An 8,223-nucleotide genomic window follows, 5' to 3' on the forward strand; every position below is an offset into this window, starting at 1 on the left:
GGGACACAGAGGCGCTGGTGGCACTCAGCTGGAGCACAGGCCCACGTGTCTGCAGCTGACCACAGACCAAGCAGGCCTTTTCCCTGGTCACAGTATAGGGAACCAGTGCACCAGCTGATTTTTCTGCCAAGTTGCTCTTGCTTATGTTTTACAGTGCTTTTCAAAACTCCTTGAGCACTCGTGTGGCCTTAATTGTTATAAAAAGGCCAGAGATTTCAGGAGCTTGAATCAAGGGGAGAATGCGTTATAGGAAACCCTCAATTGAGGCAGACTTCCTAGGTTCAGGTCCTGCTTGCTCAGCTTCCTACCTGTGTGACAGCTGTGGACATGTTGATTAAAAAAGATCACTGTCTGTTTCCTAGAAAGTAAGCTGGAGCCAGTGTGGTGGTGCACATCTGCAATCCCACCACTCGGGAGGCTGAGAGTGGAGGTTTGCTGCTAGTTTGAGGCCAGCCTGAACCACACATTGAGACCCTGTCTCAAATAAAAAAACAAGCTGGACCGGATGCTAACCAGTTAAAATGTTCTCTCTCTGTTTTGACTTAAGGAAATGAGACAGCTGTCCTTCCCCTGTCCTTCCTTATTTAAAAGACCCCTCCAGCTGCAACACCAACCTGGACCAGATGCAAAAGGACATACAAAGGAGAAAGGAAGGGTACTGTCTGTCCCCAAAGCACTGTAGGGCTGAAATGCTCAAGGTAGTGACTAATTCTGGACCGTAAGCCATCGGTGAGGATTAAAGTGCTCCTCCTTGCCGCTCAGTGGCCCAGCACATGGGCCAGGGACGACACACCCAGCTCGATTAGCCTGGATATACTGGGTGAGAGGAAGTGGTGTGTCAGGGTGGGGCAGGTGGGAGACTTATAACCCTGCTGCCTAGGAAAGGGAAAGGGATCCACGCTGCAGAAAGGCAAATGCATTATCAGTCTTGTCTCCCTGGGTTTGCAAAGAAAGGAAATCCAATGCCCATAGCTGGAAAACTATTTTAAAGCCAAACCTGAATTGCTGGCTACAAGCTAACTTCTACTCTCCTAAGACCATGAGATACTCAGCAGGGCGTTACCAGAACAGGAAGTGACAAAGGCAGCTGATTCCATAGCTGATATGAAACTCACTGTTCACATTGAGTAACTGCATGTAAAAAAAAAAAAAGCAAAAAAACACCCAGACTCGCTGGAGGGAGGAGAGTGAGCAGGCACATGCAACTTCACCTTAAACCACTGGCTAGCACCACACTTGGACTTTCACAGATATCTGAAATCCCTCTCTTTCTTATAACTCTGTCCCTGATTATTAATGCAGCACATATTACTCATCCATATTTATGGAAAAGAGGGATAATTTGTATACAGATCATATGAAGAGTCTATATTTTGTCCATGAATTGTTGCAAACCCTAAAAAACACACAAGGACCCTTAAAATGTGAAATGTGCAACATTTTCCTTAAAATATAAGACTCAAAATAAAACAAAGAATTAATGTCTGGTTGTTCTGCTGGTAAAAGCAGGAAATGAGCTTTGAGTTCTATAGTCACCACACTTTAAAACTTTGAGATTTGCAGTAGTCAATGCAGTTAAGACTTACGTGCATTTTTCTTTGAAATATAACCATTTTTATCATTAATCTAGAGTTGGTATCAATTGAAGTTGCTCCCAAGGCGTTGCCTGAGTGGGTCCAGATGAGGCAAGAAAAATGTACAGAAGGCAAGAAAAAAGCAAGAAGGAGATGAATAAATAAATACATAAATAGGTTTTAAAGTCTTAAAACGTGCTGTGAGTGTGAAGCATTCAGTCACATCCGCGAGCACCGCTGAGTTTCTACAGAGCTTTACTCCGTCTTGAAAGATAATTTGGTCAAGAAGTGCAATGTATTGGGATCACCTTCAGATATCCCAGAACACCTAGGATGCGAAGTGTATCAGAAAATAGCCAACAAAATTTAAAATCAAATGGGTTTTGTTCACCCTGCTTCAGAAATTTTGAGTCTGGGACACAGAAGAAAGACTGAAAGTGATTTATGGCCTTTATGGGCCAAGAATTTGCCCTTTCTGAATGATACTGACTATGCCATTATTAAGATGAATTTGATCTTTTCACAGAGCACGTATAGGTGTTTTGGTTTATTCAAATGTCTTCACATCTGTAGGGTCTGTCTTGTCCCAATTTATTCTTCTGTTCTCCTAAACCATGGTTGAGCCATGGTTTTGCATGGAAACTGCATCCCTAGAACTTGAGACTGTGTTCCTTTTTTTGTATAGAAAAAGAAAACTTTTTTACTCTATATTCTCAACACTTCATTTCTGATCAATCTAAAGCATTTTCTCTGTACACCGACTATATCTCTGACACCAGCTGAATGTCCTACAATTCAGTTGAATTCGGGCACTCGGAGTCATCAACAGCAAGTATCAAAGGTTATAAGCTCAGTCCTACAAGACTGCCTCTACTTTAGACATCAGTCACATATACCAAAGGCCGGCCAAATAGCTCAGTGGATTAAAGCACCTGCAAGCAGGCACAGGGACCAGTTGTGCAGTCCCCTCCCCTGGGGTGCGATGAGACAGCAATTGAGACTGGGCGTGGTGGTACTTGGAAGGCTGTGTACAGGAGAATCACTCCAAGTAAGATCTAATAGTGAGACCCTGAACACCCTCTAGACCCTTCCCTAAAATACAAAAAGAAAAAAAAAAATCACATGTCTCAGGTTATCGCCTGTACTTGTGATTGACCAGCAATAATTAGCATTCCCATGACCCTTTCTTGGGTTCCATAATTTGCAATACTAGGCTAAAGAGCTCAAGGAAACACTTAAGTTCACTGGTTTGTTGTATAATAATGGGGACACGTGGAACATCCAGATGAAAACAAATGTAAATTGTGGTCTGCAAGTGTCCTGAGTGTGAGGGCTTCTGTCCTTGTGGATTTGGTATGTAGTACCCTCCAGATTGGACCTATATTTGTCCTAGAAGTGAAGCATGTGCTTTAAGAGTTTTTTTGAGGGTCCATTATGTAGGTATGCTTGATTATTAACTTAATTTTCAGATCCTGTCTCTGTCCTAGAGGGTGAAAGGTAAGGTGGAAAGTTCCAAGCTTCTAATCATGTCATGGTTTTCCTAGGGACAACCCCCATCCTGAAACTACCCAGAAGTCCAGTAGGAGTTGCCTCACTGAAACAAAAGGTATTTGTATCACCTAGGAAATTCCAAGAAATCTAGACACTTTGCATCAGAAATGTGGATCGAAGGTAAAATATTGAAACAAAAATTGCTCCTAATCTGTTTAGAAATCATAGGTGTTAACAGTTCTACGCCAGGAACTAAATCTAAACCCAATTTTAGAACAAGGGGTGTGCCACTAGCACTCACATCACTTAAGAAACTTCAAGACTTTAGAAGTTCTATGCCAGGCACTAAGACAGTGACCGGTGTATACGTTTCTTATTATTTCACAGCACAGTAAGAGGAATTTGCAGATGTGATTAAGTCAAGGATCTTAAGATGGGGACATTATCCTGAATTATCCAGGATTAATTGCAATCAAAATGTCCTCATAAGAATGTAAAAGGAAATGTGACTGCAGCAGTAGGAGATGGGTACACAGAGGCAGAGATCAGAGGGATGTAAGAAGGGCCACATGTCTAAGACCATACCACCCTGAATGCACCCAATCTCGCATGATCTCAGAAGCTAAGCAGGGTGGGGCCTGGTTAATGCTTGGATGGGAGAAGGGCCACATGACAAGACCTGCAGGAAGAACCTGAAAGAGAAATGGAAAGGGATTCTCTTCCCAGGTTCTCCAGCAGGAACTACCATTACAAATGCCTTTATCTTAGCCCAGTGAGGTCAGTTTTGGACATCTGACCTCCATGACAATCACAGCATAAATCTGGGTTTTAAGTCACCAAGTTTCTAACAATTTGTTACAGCAGCAAAAATAAACTCACACAAAGCTTATGATATGCAGGGGGGAAAAACTCTCTGCTAAATGTCCAATATGACTTCATGTTCTCTAAAATCTAAGAAATAATTTTAGAAACAATGGAGTTAAGAGCAGAATGTATTTATGGGGGTAAGGTAAGTTCCTATCTGAGAAAGAGACAGATGGGTTCTCAAGTGGGTCATTGAGGACCCTGTCTTTTCTAGGGATTTCTGTAGAGCAAATCCACAGCATGAGGCAGGTCCTTGGTGGGTAGGAGTGGACAATCACAAGGTAGGCATGAGGTGGGACAAAACTATGGTCAACCAATAAGATTATGAGTATCATTGCTCAGGTAAAATTTATTAAATGGAGGTCAAATGGAGAAGCCAGTCACACAGCAAGTGGACATAAATACAGAACAGGAGCTTTTCCTGTAGGGAGTTGGGTTAGTGGCTCTTCCTGGCTTCCTCAAGGTGATGATACCTGTTTAGAGTATCAGTCTCTGATGTCTATCCTTAGAAAGTATGTGGGTGCATTTGTTTTACTTTTTATCTTGAGGTCTGGCCCACTGTGGAGGTGCCTGTCTCCCCCACAGTTGTAAGGTATTAAGTGCTCCTTCAAGGGCCGAGCCCTGTCTGACTGCCTATAATATTTTATGTAACTTAGCTGCCTATAACAGTTATAAAACTTTATATGGTTGGGAGGCTGCTAGGTTGGCTCTTGAAGCATTCCCAACAATATCAACCTTTTCTAGTTTTTCAGAACAAGATCATCATGTATTTATTATCTACTTGGTTTGTACCAAATTCAGAAATAGGTGAGTTAGAAGAAAAACGAGAAGAACTAGGACCCTAAGACAAATCCTGCCCCAGTGATTTTCAGATTTCCTCATACATTCAAATCATCCAGCTTCTTATTAAAATGAATATTCTGACTCTGAAAGCGTAAGACACAGCCTAAGATTCAGCACTTCTAACCCATTCCCAAGTGACGCAACACCGCTGGCCCCACAGGCCACACTTTGAGTCGTCAGCCTTTAGAGGTTCACTCTGAGGTAATTTGGTTAATTGGTGCTCAGGAGACTCCTTTTTAAGGAAGTCATTGAGTTCCAGTTTTTTCCTTGTAAAACTCCTTGATGATACCTAGCGGTACTCACAGCTCGTAGCATGACATTCATGTCTATTTCCATCAAGAGAATTTTATAAAGTGTATCTCTGAACTCACTAGTTTCTATTCTTCAGCAAATGCATCCCAAGTCTAAATCTGTACCTACTATTCTAATTATGTGATGAAATAGATGGCTGAAGCCAATGAAATATGGGTACAAGGAAGAAACCTGGGCTCTTTTGATTAAAGTTAAGCCAATAGCTTAGGAAAGAAAGAATAGGTATCTATCACTATAAAATATATCAGTTTGTGTAAGGGTAAGTGACAGAGGAAATCATAAAAAGTCTCTATATCTGGAATACCTTAGAAGAATATCTTAGTTTTCAATCCCATTTTAAGGAAACCAACACTTTCCTACCAGTCCTGCATGGATAAAAATTATACAAGGAAAGTTATAGCAATATGCATTTTTTAAGTTAATGTGGAAAGTCAGGGGGTTGTTTGTTTGCCTCGGTGATAGAAATGGTGTGCTTATTTACATTTCAGACCTTTGGTTTTATGCATAGAACACTTCCATTTTTATCTACTACCCTCATCAAGACTTATCACCCAAAATCTACCAGGCAGTGATTAATCTCTAGTCTTCTGCAGAGGAAGAGTCTGAAGTTTAAAACTAAGGAAGTGAATTGACTTGGTTCTAACTAGTAAAAGGCTCAATATTATAGCCTGAGACAGATTATGAGCTTTGGGGTGTTTTTTTTAGAAAAGGGTCCCTCTTTAAATAGGACATATGGTTTAACATATGTTAACTACAACAGAAACATTAAGAAATACACATAAAATAAATAGTACTAAACTATAAAATGTTGTATGGTCATATTTAAAAAGAGAGGAAAATCTGTATGTATTGTTGGGATCAAAGGGGCCAGTGAGAGAGCTCAGTGGACTAAGCACCTGTTTTGACAAGCGCAGGGACCAGGGTTCAATCCCCAGTCCCTGAGCCAGCCCTGCTCTCGGAGTGCACTGAGCCAACGAGAGTCCAGGCATGGTAGTGCATTCCTGTAATCCCAGCGCTGGGGAGGCTGAAAACAGGAGGATCACCAGGAGGCTGAGCTGCGTAGTGAGGCCTTCTACCAAATACACACACACACACACACACACACACACACACACACACACACACACACAGAGAGAGATGGAATCAAAGAATAAAGGAGAGATTGGCTGTATGTAATAAAATCATATCAGCTTAAAAGGAATTGGGTCAGCAAATTATAGTTAAACCAGAGTGCCTTCAGGTGACCTTAGAGAACTCATAGTTGTTTCACACTGATGTAGGTGTTATCTGTCCAAAGATAACATGGTTCACGACTTGAATAAAAACATACATATTTTTTCTGGATTTGTGCTGAGCAACTGAAACTTTGGTTCCACAGAATTATGAAAACACATGGGCCTATATTCTATATCTTCTAAGTCACCTTCTGAGAAGAAGGATACAGTATTCACCAAGCTCCAGAAAGATGCACGTGACCCAGGGCAAATCTGGGAGCCTGCAGTTTGCCCCTGCCAAGCTGACACATTACAGAGCTCCTGTTTGTCTTGGAGGGTCTTGCATGGAATGGAAAAGGTAAGAGTCTTTCCCACAGCACCATTGTACTTCCTCTGAGGGGACACAGCTATTCACCAATCAGCTCTGTTCGGTCTTTATGACTTCATCCTTCCTTCTTCTTTTGAAATGGGTTATAAGGGGCAGTGAATATCAATTTCTCAGTAGAAGCAAACAAACTGGGCCTTTTTTTTCAAGCTGGTAAGTCAAACATGCTCCTTCGTCTTTCTGCTCTCTCCCAAATGATAGTAAAGAGGGTTAAGGAAGAATAGAGGCCACCAAGAAGAACCAGCATGTCAAGGAGTTTCATGAATCTCTGGGAACCAATCAATGGGCCAAGTTATGCAAATGGATAAATGTTAGCAGAAGAAGCAACCGCTCAGGACGAGGCCCAAGGAAAACTGCAGAGCCGAGAGCCAGGAAGGGCCCTGGACTGAGAAATAGCAGGTGTGAAAAGGACTCAGCAAACACCTAAAGAATAAATGGGTTCATTCTCCTGCTCACCTTCCCTTACCCATTCGTGTAACAGTGACTTCTCTGTCCCAAACCAGAGTCACAGAGGCTGTCTTTGCAGCCACTTAGGCATGTGCCTGGGAGGAGGTAAGGTTCTAGAATAGTCCTGTATCTGAATACTTGGCTACTGAGAACTAAATCCAGCTCAACTGGTTTTTAGCTTCAACATATATGCATATCATACAACAAGAAGCCCAAAATCAGATCCCTCCAGCACTGTCAGTCTGTGGACTCTGGTATCATTGTACACAGATGCTTTCTACCCTTCAACTCTCCCTGGCTCAGCAGTCAGCTTACTCCATGATCAAACTGGGGTGGCAGCGAGTCCCTAAGTGTCACAGAGGAAAGACTGGTCAGAGTTCCCATTATTTCCATCATCTTCTTCAAGAGCAAGAACCCTTTGCTCAGAAGCCTCTAAAGTAAACCTCATTCACCAGAGCAGGGTCACATGCCCACCCTCTTGCCCAATCACCGGCAAAAGAACTAGGATTGGGGAAGGGGCTGTCTTAAAGCAGCGCTTCTCAAACTTGACCACACCACAAATTTACTACAGGGCTTATTAAAATGCCTCCTGGATTTCGGAATCCACCCTGTAGAGGCTGTGATATAGTACTTTTGGGGCAGGCCCGGCAGATTCATGACTCTACTGAGTTCTCAGGTCATAGACAATTGAATCCAAGGAGGTAACCAATAGCAGAAGTACCATCCTCTGTGACTTTTCCAGAGTGCTGACCTCCTGCCCCCGCATTTCAACTTAAGCATCCCACAGCGCATGTCTGCTCTCATGCTCCAGGCTTAGTCATTTCTCTCTGTCAGAGAAGTCAGGGCTGTAACCATCAGAAGAGCTGAAAGCACAAATGTTTAAAAGTGGCCCCCTCTGGGCAGTGGAGGAGCAAGGAGGAAAACAGTGAGACATTTTATTATTTTATTATTCTTTTTATATGTTTATCTGAAAGGACTAAACTTTCTTTTCCATCTGTATCATTGCTTTGCTAAAAATATTGTGTAATGCTTGTTTCCGTACTGCTAGAGAATCTTCTCTCCTTTCTTCCTGTCTTCAAATGCACATTTTTAC

This window comes from Octodon degus, unplaced genomic scaffold (assembly GCF_000260255.1).
Source record: "Octodon degus isolate 3935 unplaced genomic scaffold, OctDeg1.0 scaffold00078, whole genome shotgun sequence".
Taxonomy (NCBI): Eukaryota; Metazoa; Chordata; class Mammalia; order Rodentia; family Octodontidae; genus Octodon; species Octodon degus.